The sequence below is a fragment of the Rhincodon typus genome, chromosome 31 (genome assembly GCF_021869965.1).
Source record: "Rhincodon typus isolate 14 chromosome 31, sRhiTyp1.1, whole genome shotgun sequence".
NCBI classification, from domain to species: Eukaryota; Metazoa; Chordata; class Chondrichthyes; order Orectolobiformes; family Rhincodontidae; genus Rhincodon; species Rhincodon typus.
The window spans coordinates 16,291,629-16,309,461 of NC_063362.1; the positions used below are offsets into that span (position 1 = coordinate 16,291,629).

Genomic DNA, 17,833 nt, shown 5'->3' on the forward strand with positions numbered 1-17,833 from the left:
TTTGATGTTAAAGTCAGCAAAAATGCACCATTTCATCTGAACTACAATTAATCATAAATATATTAATATGAAGAGAATGGAGAGAAAATTAACAGATAAAAATAATATTGCTCAATATGCCTTAGAACACATGCCCAAAATTAAGGAGCAAAGTAGGCTGTTAATCTTATTCTTCTTGTTAAAGTTCAGAAACAATCTTTTCAGATTACAACAAATTACATTTTCTTTCAGAACATATCAAAATAAATCAACAACTTCATAAGTCCCAGTTTTGACTGATACAGTCAGTCCTGGCATAACAGATAAGCCTCATTACAAACTCAATACATTCCACGTACAAATCTAATATGTTTGAACTAGGTTCTACTACATACCTGCACATATCAGAAAAACATTCAACAATTCACAATTAGGAGGCTCATACAAAATGTTTAATATGGTAAACTTTCCTTTTCACTCCCTTTGTCCAATATTTCAGTTTGTCATCAAACATAATTGGTGCCAGTAGCGCACAGTTGTGTGGCAACTGTATATCAATTATTTAACCAATCATGCAAATTATATTTTTAACTGAACACCAGATTTATTTGCTGTTGTTTTTGTGAAAAGATGAAACAGACATGAAAAGGTGCAGAAACTAAAATTCTCTGCTCTATTTCCTTCACAAAATTATAAGGTTGTTGCCACTAAGTTTGCCAACCCAAACTCGATCATATTGCCCAAAAAGACAGCCATACAACAGCAACAGATCAACTCTACTGAGATGATATTCAAGGTTCAATCTTGGCCAACTCTATAACTTCTGGCAGAATTTGTCACGTACCTATCATTTTATGTTCAAAAATAATTTTTACCCTAAGGAAAGTTTTATTACCAGAATTTACATAATCAAACATCTATATTGGTCACATCCTGGCATAAATTCAAGGTTCTACTTGCATCTTGACTGGAATGCAAACTGAAAGGCGCCATTAAAAAAAAGACATTAGTTTATACAACAGACAGTCTAAACAATTTGAGGGGGGAAATTTTAAAAAATAATCTTATGACAATTTTCAGTGAAACTTACCTTTAAAAATTGCTCATCAGTTACGGCCAATTCACATGCTGCAACATTACGCAATAAGTTGAATCATTTAGAAACTTCTCTTGCAGTTCAGAGCATTTTGCTGAGCTGCACCTCACTTGATATGCAGAAGTGCCACTGTAACATCTGGTATACAATTATAAATGTAAATTAGGTATGTATGCAAGATATACAGTTCGACTGCAGAGAAGGGAGGGGCAAACAGTCAATTCTTAGGCCTTGTTGAGGCCATTTTGTAACAAGTTTCCTGAAGGTTCTCAAGAATTAGAAGTTACTTCTTCCTCCAATTTGCCTTTCTTTACAGGAAAGCTCATAATTTTATCACATTAAGGTTCCAAGAATCAAGAATTCAACATGTAGAACAGGAAGAAAAGATACATCTTAGCAATTCAGATAATGTAAGGAGTTGTATTACAACCTTGGGTGAAAGAACATAGAACACAGAACAGTACAGTACAGTACAGGAACAGGCCCTTTGGCACAACATGTCTGTGTCCACCATGATGCCATTCTAAACTCATTCCATCTACCTGCATATGCCTGTATTCCTCTATTTCCAGCCTGTTCATGTGTCTGTCTAAATGCCTCTTAAACTAAGTGGGTCAATTTCAAAGGATAGCTATGTCATTATATTTAAAGAAACTACAGCAAAATTATTTACTTTGTTAAACAGTTACATAATCATAGAATCCTTACAGCTCAGAAGGCACCCATTTGAACCATGGAGTCCATACCGACCTTCCGAAGAGCATACCACCCCGTACCCTATTCCCGTAACACTGCATTTAACATGGCTAATCCACCTAACCTATCTGTTGTAGGATTCCAAGCTTCTGACCTGCTCTAGTAAGCATAGTATTTATATGACTAGTTCAGTTCAGTTCTGGTCAATAGAAACCCAGGATGTTAATAGTGGGGGATTCAGTGACGGTAATGCCATCAAATGTCAAAATGTTAACATTGATGGTTAATATTTTTTCCTCGTTACAGACAATCATCGCCTGGCACTTGTGTGACATAAATGTTACTATCAGTCCAAGTTTGGATGTTGTTCAGGTCTTGCTATATACGGACACAGACGGCTTCACCATATGAGGATGTACAAATGGTGCTGACCACTATGCAATCATTGAACATGCCCAATTTTGACCTCATGATGGAGGGAAGAGCATTGATGAAGCAGCTAAGGATGGTCAGACCTGTAACACTACCCTTATGAACTCTTGTAGTGATGTTCTCGAGTCAAGATAACTATCTAACAACCATCTTCCTTTCTGCTAGGTGTGACTCCATCTATCAGACAGATTCCTAATCCTTCCAGTTTTCCTAGAGTCCCTTTATCCCACACTTGGTTGATTTCTGCCTTGATGTCAAGGGCAGTCACTCTCACAACTTCTGGCATTCAGCAACTATAATGAAGTCAGGCGCTGAGTGGTGCTGTTGGATTCCAAACTGAGCATCAGTGAGGAGGTTACTGCTAAGCAAGTACCACCTGATTGCAATGTGGATGACCCCTTCTAACACTTTGCTGACAATCAAGATTAGTCTTCTGAGTGATAATTGGCTGGGTTGGAACTGTCCTATTTATTGTCCAGTGTACATACCTGGGAAATTTTCCACATTGTCAGAGATGTCAACAGTTTGGCGAGGGGTGTGGCTAGTTCTGGAGCACAAATCTTTAGGATTGTTGCCAGAATGTTGTCTGAGCCCATAGCCTTCGCAGTATCCAGTTACTTCAGTTGTTTCCTAATCTCACACAGAGTGAACTGAGTTGGTTAGAAATTGGCATCTGTGATGCGTGGAACCTCAGTAGGACAACTTCTGGCTGAAAATGGATGCAAATATTTCAGCCTTATCGTTTGCATTGATGTGTTAGACTCATTCGTGGTTCAAAAAAACATTCAAATACTCACTCCTTTATCTGGTCAGACTCATGTTACAACACAGTTTCATTGCCATTGAAACATTTAAGGGAGGAAAATTCATCAGAGTCTAAATAATGGCTGTCAGACCATATAGGGAATCGTAACTGAACCTTATCTTGCTTTTATCTGATGTCTAAGTACCTGCAGTAGGAACCCTCACCTGTAATCAGTAGGATGGACCACAACTGATGATGTATTTTTTTTCAGCCTGGACTCATTGACAGAAAATACACATCATCAACCATTACAATTTCAATCAAATAATCTACAACAATTAGGATCCAAATCTAGAGCCTCCTGATCTGAATGTCTCAGAACCACACATTAAAGGTGTTTCGTACAGGGAAACCTTCACTAGCAAATGTAACCCATCTGCATTGATTGCATTTCAGAATTTACCATAAATGCATCACATTTGCCAACTAAATATTGAAGAAATAATTCTGTAGTATTCAAATTAATACTAGCCTCAATAAAATTCAAATTAATATCAATAGATCAAACCCCACTTGAGGCTTGAGCACATAGTACTGAACAAATGCTTCATTGCTGCAACTGTCATCTTTTGGATACGGTGCTAAATCTCACTCCTACCAGTTTTCTTAGGTGAACGTAGCTCCTCCTGTGGCACAATACAAAAATATGCAACAGAACTTTTTCCAATGCTCTAATCAGTACTTATTCAACAGAGAAGGCAGTCCTGGTATAGTGTTTTTTATTCATTCATGGTACGTGGGTGTCGCTGGTTGGCCAGTATTTATTGCCCGTCCCCAAGTGCCCTTGAGAAGATGGTGATAAGCTGCCTCATGAACCACTGCAATCCCTGTGCTGTAGGTAGACCCACAATGCCCCTAGGGAGGGAATTCCAGGATTTTGACCCAGCAACAGTGAAGGAGCCGCGATATATTTTCAAGTCAGGGTGGTGAGTGGCTTGGAGGGGAACTTGCAGGTGGCGGTATTCCCATATATCTGCTGCCCTTGTCCTTCTGAATGGAAGTGGTCATGGGGTTGGAAGGTGCTGTCTAAGGATTTTTGGTGATTTTTTTGCAGTCCATTTGGTAGATTTTACATACTGCTGCGATTGAGCATTGGTGATGGAGGGAGTGGATGGATCTGGACATGGTGTCAATCAAAAGCTACCTTGTCCTGTATGGCATCAAGCTTGAGTTTTGTTGGAGCTTCAATCATCTGAACAAGTGGGGAGTATTCTAACACACTGCTGACTAGTGCCTTGTAGATGATGGATAGGCTTTGAGCAATCAAGAACTGAGCTCCTCACCGCACTATTCATAGCCTCTGACCTGCTCTTGCAGCCAGTGTATATGTGGCGAATCCAGTTGAGTTTCCGATCAATGTTGATAGTGGGGGATTCAGTAATGGTAACACCATTGAATATGCAAATGTTACTTACCACTTGTCAGCCCAAGCCTGGATATGGTCTAGATCTATTCGCACTTGAAAATGGATTGCTTCAGTATCTCAGGAGTCACGAATGGCACTGAACATTTGTACAATCAGCTATGAGCATCCCTACTTCAAATAGTGGGCAGGTTCTTGATGAAGCAGCTGAAGATGGTTAGGCCTAGGATATTATCCTGAGGAATTCCTGCAGAGATTCCTGCAACAACTACAACCATCTTCCTATGTGCCAAGTATAATTCCAACCAGCAGACAGTATGCCTCCGATTCACATTGATTCCAGTTTTGCTAGAGCTCCTTGATGCCACACTTGGTCAAATGCAGCCTTGATATCAAGGGCTGTCACTCTCACCTCACCTCTGAAATTCAGCTCTTTTGTCCATATTTGAACTAAGGCTGTAATGAGGTCAGGAGCTGAGTGGCCCTGCTGGAATCCAAACCGGGAATCAGTGAGCAGGTTGTTGCTAAGCAGGTGCTGCTTGATAGCTCTGTTGATGACATCTTCCATCACGTCTCTGATGATCGAGAGTTGACCAATGGAGCAGTAAGTGGCCAGGTTGGATGTGTCCTGCTTTTTACATGCAGAATATACCGGGCAATATTCCACTTAGTTGGGCAGATGTCAGTGTTATAACTGTAGTCAAACAGTTTGGCAAAATTGACTACTAACGTAGAGGTTCAAAACTTGAATTTTGCTAACTGAATGGCACAATTATCAACACTGCCACAGTGACAGCATTTCAAAAATATTTAACTGGCTGTAAAGTGCTTTGGGGTATCCTAGATTTCTGAAAGGAAATGCACATATAATGAAGTACTTTAAATACCGTCAATTATCCAAGGTAGCCTTATTTTCCCTTTTTTTAAAAGCATAGCGTTTTTCAATATTCACTACTTTGCAACAACTCCTCTAGAGACAGATTACTTTCTCGTTTGGATTGAAGGTAATTTCATTTACCTTTCTCCAGTACCCACTTTCTTCCTGTCAATTAAACAGCAATCACAAATGGAAGTGAGTGTCCTAACAAGTCCTTGAGTCATTCACCTGCTGCTTCCGAATAAAACTATTTTAGGAGCACCAAGATTGTGAGAACACATGTCAACGACGGTGAGGAATTCAGCAAGAATTTTTTTTAAAAATTATAATCTTGTATTGCTGCATGCTGCGTTATGCCTGATAATGCTACTCTGTTCCAAGACACACAGTTTCCGTCATTACAGCCATTCTAAGTAATACATGTCACTTTTCTTCCTAAAGGTGGATAATGTCACAATTGTTAAGACCAATGTACGTCTGACAGAAAACAAGGCCAAAACTTGAGAATATCTGTGGAATTTAACAAGTTTATTAATTAGAATTTGTTTCTCTCCATTAAACTACAGAGCTATCCGTCAGTTGTCCAGGTCCTGATATATTGGTAACAACACTACTACAATAGCTTTATTCTTAAGCAAGCACTACAAGATAACATCCAACCTCATGCAAGAGTTTCCATAAGATAAACAGTAGAACTGCAAGTCAAATGTGCTCTAAAACAGTAACGTGAAGAAATTAAAGCTAAATCTCAAAGATTTAAATCAGTGCTAACAATGAACAGACTTGTATCCAATTATCACATTCATCAATTTAGACCACATTGGGTACATTGGACCACACTGGCACTACAGTAGTTAGACCAGGTGTCAAATCCAGAAAAGAAAAGCAATATATGGATCCAAGCTCATATTGACAAGCTTAAAGTTGTCCGATTGATTGCTTCTATTGCTGACATACTATGTCTGCATGAACTTTTAATTTATATAGCACCTTTATAGTAGAAAAAGGATTCATAGAAGTGTATTCAGACAGAAATTTAATAATGAGCCAAAATAAGCACATATTCAATGGGTGTTTTAAGAACTTGCTGAAAGAGCTAAGTTTTAAGCATTATTTTTGGAAGTAAAGAAAATTTACAGAGGAATCCTAAGTATAGACTGAATGGAGAGGGAAATGCTGGGAAAATAACACAGAGGGGTCAGATGCAAGCTAGAGATAGTAATAAATATGGAGAGGCGAGTCTATGAGGGAATTCACATTTGAAAATTTTAATTCAGAGACAACGATGGACCAGGCCAGCCAGCACAAGGTCAAGGGTGAATAGCATTTTTGAAGCAGTCAGCAGAATTTTAAGGTAATGTTTACCGAATGAAGGATCAAAGGCAGGTCAGGTGAGCACTATAACATTAAAATATAAATGGAAAACGAATAAGGGCTTTGGCAGCAATAGGCTGAGGCAGAACTGGAGGGAGACCCTGCTGTGGAAGTGGAAGTGGAAATGGAAATGGAAGGTCTTTATGATCGGATGAATACAGGGTTAGAATCTCAGCTTGGGGTCAAATAGGGCATCACTGTTATAAAGAGTCAACTAAAACCTAAGATAGCTGTCATAGAGAAGAATGGAATTGCGGAAAGGGTGCAACAGTTGTGAGAAGGGATCGGAAACAATGTTTTCAATCTTCTAATTGCACTTACTAGAAGAAATTGCTCTTCATCCGAAACAGATTGTCAGACAAACAGACTAATAACACAGGGACAGTGAAGGTAGTGGAAATGTAGAACGAAGTATCAATATATAGGTGAAACCTAACACTAAATCTGAGGATATCAATGAGAAACAGCATGTTAATGAACTGCAGTGTAGAGTGGGAAATAAGGGTAAACAAGGATAGATTATTGGGATCTCCACAGGTAATGGTACAAGGTGGGTGGTGAAATTGCTCAATGGAGCTGAATGAAAATAGACATGTTAAGTCACATTCAACTGGACAAGAAGGCATTAAGGTATTACAGGAGGATGGTGTGATCAAAGGTTGAAGAGGTGCCAAGAAGGACAAGGGAGGAATAATGCATTGCAGTTACAATCACAGAAGATGTTATTTATGACTTGATCCATGCTGATTCAGCAGTGCAACAGGTCAGAACAGTAGTACAGATTCAAACATGGAGTTACGGGGAAACAGTTTTACAATTCAGGGGCTGACAGAGAACATGCTCAATAATTTAAAGGAAAGGGAAGTTAGAGCTTGGGCTCTAAAGACAAGAGAGAAACTAAATGGGATAGTGGGATTATATTCCACTCCGATCCCACCCAAATGGGCAAGAAAAACAAATTTGTCAAACATCAAATGTTATTATCCTGCTTGATAAAGAACTGCATGTTTGTATTCTGGTAGAATTTATATACCACTTTGAAAACTATTTTTCAGTTTATACTTTTATTGCATTTAGTCTGCAACAATTTAGTCATTGTTAAACAACTAAATTATTTGTATTTTCATCATATTCAGTAAATATCACATTTATTGTAAAACTGGAACGTAATAAACTGAAAAGACTCCTGATAATGGAAATCAAAGAAACAATTTGGATCATATTCATTTTCAGGGAGCAGCAAGATAAAAACAAACTCTAGATCTTTAAAATTTTCAACCTTTCCAAGTGTTTTTGTTTACATTTTTTACACTTCTGTGGTATTTCACATTTCACCTCATCCCTCCCAAAGACACTGATTCTACAGTTCTGTGCAAACCAAGTGCCAATCCCAGACAATTTTCTGCTGCCACCTCTTTTGATGCCCTACGATAATGGATATCAGACAGATCTGATAGCTTTCAGCCCTATTAATATTAAAGAGAAAGAACTGTAGAAATTAAGTTCTTCAAACTCATTAGATGCTTGTTTCCCCATTATTTTGATAATTTTGTCTTCTACCATGAACAAGGTATTATTTAACGTGGCATTTCCTTGTTCCCCATTATAATTTATCCTGCTTCCCCTGCTAAGAGTCTCACACTTACTTTCCCATTCTCTTCTGTAATTCTTCCTAAAGCTCTTAAAATATTAGAATAAACAGCAAGAAGTAAAAAAAATTCTATTTTCTCCATCACATTTTGATAACCCTCTGCCTAGTATCTAAAAATCTCCCAATCTTCAGGCTTACTTCTGTTCTAGGTGATATTACGAAACACTTAATTTAGACAATTCTTAACCCACAGGCAGATCGCTTTTCTCATAAAGCTCTTATTTCTCAATATAATATTTATTCCTTGATAAATATGTAATATATTTTAATGTTTGCTACTGCCTATCTAATTTCCAAATAAACAGCCAATTTGCCCCTCATACCGATGTGAGTTGGCTTTAAGTTTAATACTGCCTTTTCGGACTAGTGTACATTATTCTCAAACTCAATATATTATTCTCACTCTTCCCTAGGGAACATTTTCCTATGAGTTTACTAATTAACACTCCATGCCCAAGACTGGATTTAAAATAGTCTCTTCCCTGATTTGTTCCACAACATGTTGTTCTAAGAAACTGGCTCAAATTAATTTCATGAATTTATGTCCCTGACCACCTTTGTTGATTTGATTTGTCCAATCCATAAGAGAATTAAAGTCCTCCATGATAATTTAATTGCCTTTGTTATAAGCTCCTTTTATTTCTTGAATAATACCCTGTCAACCAATGTAGCTACTATTAGGGAAGCATATAAACTACACACATAAGTACTTCCCACCCCTTTGCTATTTCTTATCTCCACTCACACTGATTTTACTTGCAATCATCATCCCTCACTACAGTCCTCAAGTCATCCTTCATCAAAGCTAAACTCCTCCTCTTCTCCAATTTTATCCATCTTTTCCAAAAATCATATACCCTGGAATATTTCTTTACCATCCTGGTCTCCATACAAACACATTTTTGTAATAGCTGTTAGATCAAACCTTTTGTTTCTACTTGTGCCAACAATTTATCTGTTTTGTTAGAAATGTTTTGAGCAGTCAAAGTGCCTTTAATTTTAACTTTTACAAATTTTCTCCAATTTTACTTACTGAAGTAGTAGTACCACTAAGTTTGTTGTCCCTTCAAGCTACGCTTTGCCCTACAGCCTTGATTTTTCTCCTTAGATTAATCAATTCCCCTCAACTAAACACTCACCACATTCGCTAAACCCTCATATCCAGCTCTAGTTCTTCAATTCCCAGAACACTAGTGCCAGTCTGATATAAATGGAACCTATCCCAATGTAAAAGCTCCATCTTTCACCAACACCATGCTAGCACTGCATGAATGAAAACACAACCTCCCAAAACCACATTTTGAGCCACACATTCAACTCTGGTCAGGATCGATTTAAAATTTGGACCCTAGCTCTCATTTTGTCAATATTTCCTACTGTTAAATCGATCCTCTCACTCATGTTGTTCTGTAACTGTGAGAAGATTCCCTTAATCCTGGAAGAAGACAGGCATGATAATCTTTGGGACTCTCCTTCACATCTGCAGAAAACAATATCGATCCCCCTTACCACAATATTTCCTCTAAACTACATGTGTACACATCCACACAGTAATTAGAAACAAGTTGCACAGGGAACAAACAAGCTGCACACAAGCAGCAGTCCCTCTAAGATGCCCAAATGCATCTTTAAGGTATTGTCAATTCAGCACGTGAAGATGCCAGTGTTGGACTGAGGTGGACAAAGGCAAAAGGCAGACAACCAGGAGATAGTCTAACAGATTTATTTAAAATCACAAGTTTTCAGAGCGCTGCTTCTTCGTCAGGTGAAGTGTCACTTCACAAGCGGCCTCCAGACTCCAGTTCAAATTTTTCTCATATCCAGAATTACTCTTAGACACAACTGAGTGCTTTGCTCTTCCAACACCAAATCAGCCATACTACAGACTTCAGTTCAACTTTTTTCTACCACTATACCACAAGATGGCCCATGATCCGCTTTATAATTTTTAACCTGTTTTTCTAATCCACCTGTTCAGAGACCTTATTGCACATCACTGCAGTAGGTGAGACTTGAAACCAGGCCTCTTAGTCCAAGGGTAGGGACACCATCGTTGTGCAACAAAAGGACTCGTGATCTGCTTCATTTTTATAAACCTTTTCTTTTTAAATCTACCTGTTCAGAGATGTTATTACACACCTCTGGAGCAAGCAGGATTTTAAACTGGGTCTCTTGGCTCAGAGGTAGGGACACTACAACTGTACCACAACAGCCCTCCAGACTCCAGTTCAGCTTTTATTTTCATATCCAGAATTGCTCTCACACGCAAATGATTGCTTTGTTAATCACCCATGATATGGACTCCAGGTCAACAACTCGGTTCTAAATTTCCTTCAATTGCAGGCATCGTTCTCTAAGATCACAACACTCTCCATAATCTTCCAAACGCTGCAGCTACAAGACACCATCTGTACAACATCCTTTTACTTAATTAAAGTTTACATATTTACATTGACTCAGATTATAGGTCTTAGATCAAATAATTAGCTAAAAAAAACTAAATTAAATTCAAAACAAAAACAGAAATTGCTGGAAAAACTCAGCAGTGGTGGCAGCATCTGTGGAAAGAAAGTTCTTGAGGGTCACTGAACCCAAAACTCTGCTTTCTCTCCAAGATGCTGCCAGACCTGAGTTTTTCCAGCAATTTCTGCTTTTGCTTCTGATTTTCAGCATCTGCATGTCTTTGTTTTTTTTTGTTTAAATTATACATAGGTTAGATTACAGTAAATGAAATAATTACCTGTAAAACTGACAAATAGAAGCATTAGGAGAAAAATGTAGCACTTCTTTCCTCCATCGGCAAAGTTCCAACTTTTCACCTTGTTTATGATGTAATGTGTGTATGACTACTCTGTCACTAACAGCTATCTTCTTGGAAGTAGTATATTGAGGTGGGGTGAAGACAATGTGGGGTCTCTTTAGGATGTTAGTGATTCCAAGGTGGCATGTGGAAGAAAACAGGGCAAGTCTATATTTCAAATAATATCTTAAAGAAACCATTTGGTCTACTAAAATATTGTTTGAAATGGTTTTGATAGAGTGTCTGGGGGTTCAAAACCTAAGGTAATTGGATTAATCCAGTCTGGTTTAAGCAATTATATATCTATGATACTGTTTAAATATACCGTAAAAATACAGTAAAAACTTAGGTCATCCTTTCCTGCTACCATCAGATATATGGATTCAAAGCAAACAGCAATAGAAGATGCAAAATGAAACAGAAAACATTTGGTACATAAAGATTACTTTCATCAACATAAGCCAAATCTATGCTAAATAGACTGCTGACAACAAGAGGGACTTGCAAAATCCCATGGTATCAATTGTTCAGTTGATCAATCTTTGTCCATATATAGAATTCAAGGACTCTCAAGTCCAATTTCTTCAATCCAGTAACTGATCTTGCTTGCTACAAAACTTCCATAATCTTAAATTAATAATAATCTTTTATCTCACTAAATACATTAGTAAAGTCAAATACCACTTCCATCTACATAAATTATTTCTTAAAATATTTTCTTCTTGAAAAAAAACAGCATGTTTCCATACTGAAGCACTTTCTATCCTTGCTGCTCTTTCCTGAAAATATCTTATCCAAAGTATCATGTGAACAGTGACAATTGGTAGGCCATCCGACTGTGCAGAGCATCACAATCAAATATAATTCAATCCCACTTACTGAATCAGTAGAGCAAAATATTTTTTCCCCTTTTGGAAAACAGAAACACCATTAGAAGGAAAAACACTGTTGATTGCTTGAGATGATTCTCTTGCACCAGCCTACCAGAGCGGGCAGGGCAGGCAACCAGCTCCAAAATGAAACTCCATAATTAGCCATTAAACATCTATAAAAATTGTCTAATGCATTATTACATTACATTTTGTCTGCACCTTTAAAGACTGAAGTCTGCAAGAAAAGATTTACAAGGGTGTTGCCAAGATTGGAGGATTTAAGCTGCATGGGATGCTGAATAGACTGGGGCAATTTTCCCTGGAGCATCGGAGGCTAAGGGATGAATTTACACAAGTTTATAAAATCATGAGAGGCATGGATAGGGTAAATACATAAGGTCTTTTCCCTGGGGTGGGAGGAGTCCAGAACTACAGGGCACAGGTTTAAGGTGAGAGGGGAAAGATTTAAAAGGTACCTAAGGGCAACATTTTCATGCAGAGAGTGGTATGTGCACGGAATGAGCTGCCAGAGCAAGTGATGGAGGCTGGTACAATTGCAACATTTAAAAGGCATCTGGATGGGTATATGAATGGAAAGGGTTTAAAGGGATATCGGCCAAATGGGACTAAATTTATTCAGGGTATCTGGTCGGCATGGAGAAGTTTGACCGAAGGGTCTGTTTCCATGGTATATTTCTCTAGGACTCTATATGCACTACAACTGTTCTGCAGATTACATAATGAGTAAAGTTACAGCATCTGATACAATTTTAAAAACCTAATGTGAGAAATATACCATTTTTGAAAAATTGTACGGCCAAAGTGTACAACACAAACTAGGTTTCCATGCCAAACAAAGAGACATCCAGCAATTGCTCTCATCCTGGGTAAGTTTTAACCAAAGTTACATGCTCAGTCCAAACTTTCAAATAGGCACATCAATAGTCCTGACTCCATTTTCTCAAACTTTAGCCAAAATAACCTCCAAGGAATGCTACAATCAATTGGCTTATTTCAAATATTAACACTGCTGCAATATATCTTCACAGAAAATCATACTTAAACCAATGCACTTTCATGTTCTTCTGCCATAGTCTTCATTCCAGACTGTAAACTGCTCCTACCAATGACAGACCAAACAGTGCTCCATCCTAGCATCATACAACTTTTTTCCACCAGAAACTAGAAAGACAAAAACCTGCAGTTTTATTTATTTGTATTTTTGATTGCTGTAACAAGCACAGTGCAACAAATCTAAAGTTCACTTTTACAGTTGATGGAAAGTCTACTAACAAAATATTATTCCTGAAGACAAGGGCTAATCTTAAACACAGACAGTAATATTAATTCCAGAAACTGAATGCAACACTTACAGTGCAGTGTGAGTTTATCTTGTTCAGCTCTCAAAATGCTGGCGCTGCCTTCCTTCCCATGCACAGTCCTATTCCCAAATTAAAAGAAATTTGGTATTATTTCTTCAATTAAAATACAATATTTGTTCTTCCATCTATTCATCTCGGTAAGATTATCAGTGCTTAATGATCCATATGTGTTACAAAGGTCCCATATTAAATCCTGTTTTGTGCTGAGTATCATAATATGAAGCTTGGTTTGAGAGAAAGAATCAAACCAGGTTTTATACCCTGATGTGTCTTTACTGTCTTTTGCCAAAAAGTGCCGGTTGTGATTTATAAGCTCCCCACTATCCAGATTATTTTTTTTTTGCCTAACTTATTTTCTCAGTTACACATGAAGGATGCCTGTTTGGACCAGACAGGAGAGAATCAATGTGCAGTATCTCCGAGGGAAGAAAATGACGGGAAATTTTGTAATAGAAAACAAATAACTGGGCATCCCTAAAGGCACAAAATATTTATCCAGTGAGTAGCTGAGCATGCAGATTTGAAAAATTTTCCAATCTTTGCTGAAGATGCTAGTCAGTCTCAGTTATAGGTAACAAAAAGGGACCTCGCCAAAAACTTACTCTGCAATCCACATACTATTCCAACCTGGAACTAGATTGCTGTTCCTCTGCTTGTCATCAGGTCAAAGTCCTGGAGCTCTCTTTTTAACTGTTTTATGGGTGTAACGACACTCTAGGGACTGCTCCAGAGCAGCACGGTACTCAGTAAGGACTGATGGGCTGCTCCTAACCTTGATAAATTAAACGTGTTTTTCATTTGTCCAGATATCAAGCAAAAGTCCAAAGACAAAAAAATTCAACAGCAGAAATCACATTCAAGGGAGGGGTGGCATAGTGATAATCTCAGTGGACTAGTAATTCAGACTGGGGACCTGGTTTCAAATCCCACCATAGCAGCTAGTATAATTTAAATTCAATTAATGTATATTATATACAGACATACCTATATATCAGTAATGGTGCCATGAAATCACCAACTGACTTGAAACCCATCTGGTTCACTAATGTCCTTCCCTGGTCTGGCCTGCATGTGATTCTAGATCCACAGCAATGCCTCACTCTTAATGCCCTCTAAAATAGGCCTTAGTTCAAGAGCAACTAGGGATAAGCAACAAATGCTGGCTTAGCCAGCAACTATCACTTTCCATGGGTGAATACAAAAAAAGTTTTTTTTATTTTTTTTTTCATTTTTCATCTTTTTTTTGCAAATATATCCATGCCCATTTAGGTCTTGTTTCTCATTATCAATAGCATTTGACTGACAATATTTGGGCTCTTAAAATGTTAGAAACAAAAACAGAAATTACTGGAAAAATCTCAGCAGGTCTGGCAGCATCTGTGGAGAGAAATCAGAGTTAACATTGAGTCCAGTGACCCTTCTTCAGAACTGCTGCAGAACTTAAAATGTTAGATTAAGTTTCAAAAATGGCTGTTCTTGATAAGGTTGCTGACTTCTGGTCTAGGCTCACAAATCCAAAACAGCCATTTGGGAAAGTACTAACTGTGTGGCTTTACCTAGAATTTATCAACCAGTTCAGCATAAATGGTGAGAAAACAACTAAAATTGTTGCGTTCAAAGAACACACAATTACAAAATTTGCCAAGAAAGCAAAATGAGGCAGCAAAGCTTCTGTGACAGTGAATAGTACAATACAACTACATGCCCATGATCCTTATTGTTATATTACAAATTTAAGCTACACAAAGAACAGATGGGGAATGAGAAAGAGAGACCCAAATTTCATGCACCTCCTAAGTACTATCAATTGGCAAAAGGGAGAACTGCTTTCTTGTATTTGTAGTAGGAGCATCCAAAGTTTTTGAACTTCCAAATGCCAACTGGATCAGTCACAAAAGATTTTGAAAATAAAAGTGTATTTCTATTCATAAAAGTGTTAACCTTTCTTGCCAGTTCAAACTTCCAATTCCATTTCTGTACTGAATCCCATTAATAATAAAGTAATAAAACCTCAGGCAAACAGGCTTAATAAAACTACATACAGTTCAACATGCATCAGGAGTTATGCGACAGTCAAGATATAACACAAAAATAACAATTTACATGCATTCACATCAGTGCAGTTACTCAATTGGAAGACTAAAAGTGCAGACTTTTCAATTTCAGCTACTATACCAACATTTTTAGCAAGTTTTTTTTCCCTTATCCATACAGTTAAGAACTTCTGTTACTATGCACATCTATGGCTGGGTTAGTCAGTCATTTTTAGCACAATAATATAATATTCAATTAAGTATTCAAATAAAAAAATGAGATTCTTTAACTAGGGTAATCCAATATAAAGCCTGTGGGCCAGAATTAACCTGTCACGCATCTCTACCCAGCCCAAGGAGACATCTTCAAAACATAAGTACTGTAAGTGCAAGTGAAAGATTCTGCAAGGAGATGCTCCTTCAATCACTGATAATTTCCTGCTATGTGGGAGAGAGAAATTCAGTGATTGGAAAAGCAGCAAGCAGTGCAAATGAGATTGGTTTTATTCAATCAAGGCTGAAACACTGGAGCAGCGGAAGTGGATCTGCCAGGGAGGGTTGATATTTCAAGTGACAGATTCTATGTTCCTGGGCAGGTCAGGGAAAGAGGCTTTATGTAGCCAGTGAGCTGGTGGGGTGGAGAGACAAGGCTGGCATATAGGTTCCAGGCCAAAAGGAGACTGCAGTTATGATGCAGAAGCAGGTCACTGTGCCCATGGGTGATGTGGGATGGGATAGGATGAGACGGAGGCAGCAGGATCACAAGGGACAGCAAGTGTAAGAGCGAGAACATGGGAGGGAACAAATGTGCGTCTGAATGTTTGTATGAACTCCACAGCCTCTGCAAAACTCCATCCACATATTGGGCTGGGACAGAAAGACCCAGGCCAAAAGACATCTGCTCATCTCCCACACTCTGATTTTTGCCAAAGCCATAGTTAAGCCAACAGCATAGGTTCTCTTCCTGTTCCCTGATAAACAAGGTTCATGGCTAAATCTATCTCCATCTCTAGTTCTGTTCTATATAAAGAGAATAAACATTAAAAAGTGCAGAGCTAGCTAATTATGATCATTTTTATTAATTATGCTTAAATTATCAATTTATTGCATTGACTGATTTTGCTCAAATTTTTTTCCATATCTCAACTTTTATTTTGAAATTCGTGCTTAACATTGTGCCAAAGCTTATCTTTCCAAAATATTTCATCGCAAGACAAGTTAAATATGGCCCCTTCTGCAAAGGGATGGACAAAGTGTAACCTTTAACCTGCATTAAACAATTGATTTTTTGTGATAAAAGGCATCATCTTTCTTTAAATTATGCTTCACTTCATCCACAACCAAAACTGTGGATTAGAATCCTGGGACTCTCTTGCTAACGGTTCTGTGGGTGTACCCGCACCAGTCGAACTGCAGTGATTCCAGAAGGTAGCTCACCACTTCTGAAGACATTTGGTAACAAATAGTGGCATTGCCAACAAAGCTTACATCCCACGCATGAGTCTTTGAAAATCACCCATTTCAATGTCTGTTGTATATGCCAGTCTAAGACTGAGAAGTGTCAGGGCAATCTGCAAGCAAACATTTGCTTTTTGTTTAGCAAATTTCCAATATATCATAGCTAAAATCAAGAATTCACTCTTTGAAAGACTGTTAACACAAATTCACTGCACAGGACATTTAGCATCTCAATAAACTGCACGATCATGTTACATAGGTTGTTGGAAATATTAAACAAGCCAGTATTCTAGGATATACAATTAACATACTTTTCAACCTTGGCTTTAATCAATCACTTAGTTACTTCTGGTAATCCAACAACGTCTTGCATTATATAGCAACTTTAACATAGCAACATGTCTCGAGGTGCATAAAAACAGCATTAATTAAAAACATACTACCAACTCACAGAAGATGACCAAAAGCTTTAAGAAACACCTTAAAAAGGAGACAAAATGGGGGAGAAAGGGTGGTGACACTGAGGAAGGGATTTCCAGAGGTTAGGGCCAAGGTAGATGAAAATATGTGAAGCAATGATCAGGGATGTGCAAGATGCCAGAATTGAAGGAGCACAGGAGTCTCAAAGGCTTGCAGGGCTTAAGGATATTTGCAGAGATAGAATGAGGCAGGGCCTTGAAGGGATTTAAAAATAATGATGAGAATTTTACATTTTAAAAATTAGACCATTGTCAGAATGAAAACCAGTGTAGGTCACAATACAGGGATGATGAATGAATCAAGCTTGGTGCAAATTAATGGGACTAGAGTTTAAGGGAATCAGCACAATGGGAGTCTGGCTAGAAGGACTGCATGTAGTTGTTGGGTAGGCAACTCTACACTGTATTTGTACAACCCTAATTTAGCTTGTAGTTGAAATCAACAGTTTAAATTCTGTGACAACAAGGTGCAGGGCTGGATGAACACAGCAGGCCAAGCAGCATCATAGGAGCAGAGAGGCAGACGTTTCGGGCCT

General features: G+C 38.1%; 1 protein-coding gene across 2 annotated transcripts in view; it reads right to left on the bottom strand.

The window, feature by feature from the left end:
- The window catches only part of kcnab2a (potassium voltage-gated channel subfamily A regulatory beta subunit 2a), a 250,821-nt gene extending 237,433 nt beyond the window's left edge, over positions 1-13,388 (bottom strand). For both annotated transcript variants that reach the window (XM_048614846.1, XM_048614845.1), the window contains exon 1: positions 13,319-13,388. The gene's annotated coding sequence lies outside the window, so the exon portion shown is untranslated. The remainder of the gene's footprint in view (positions 1-13,318) is intronic.
- Positions 13,389-17,833: the final 4,445 nt, after the last annotated feature.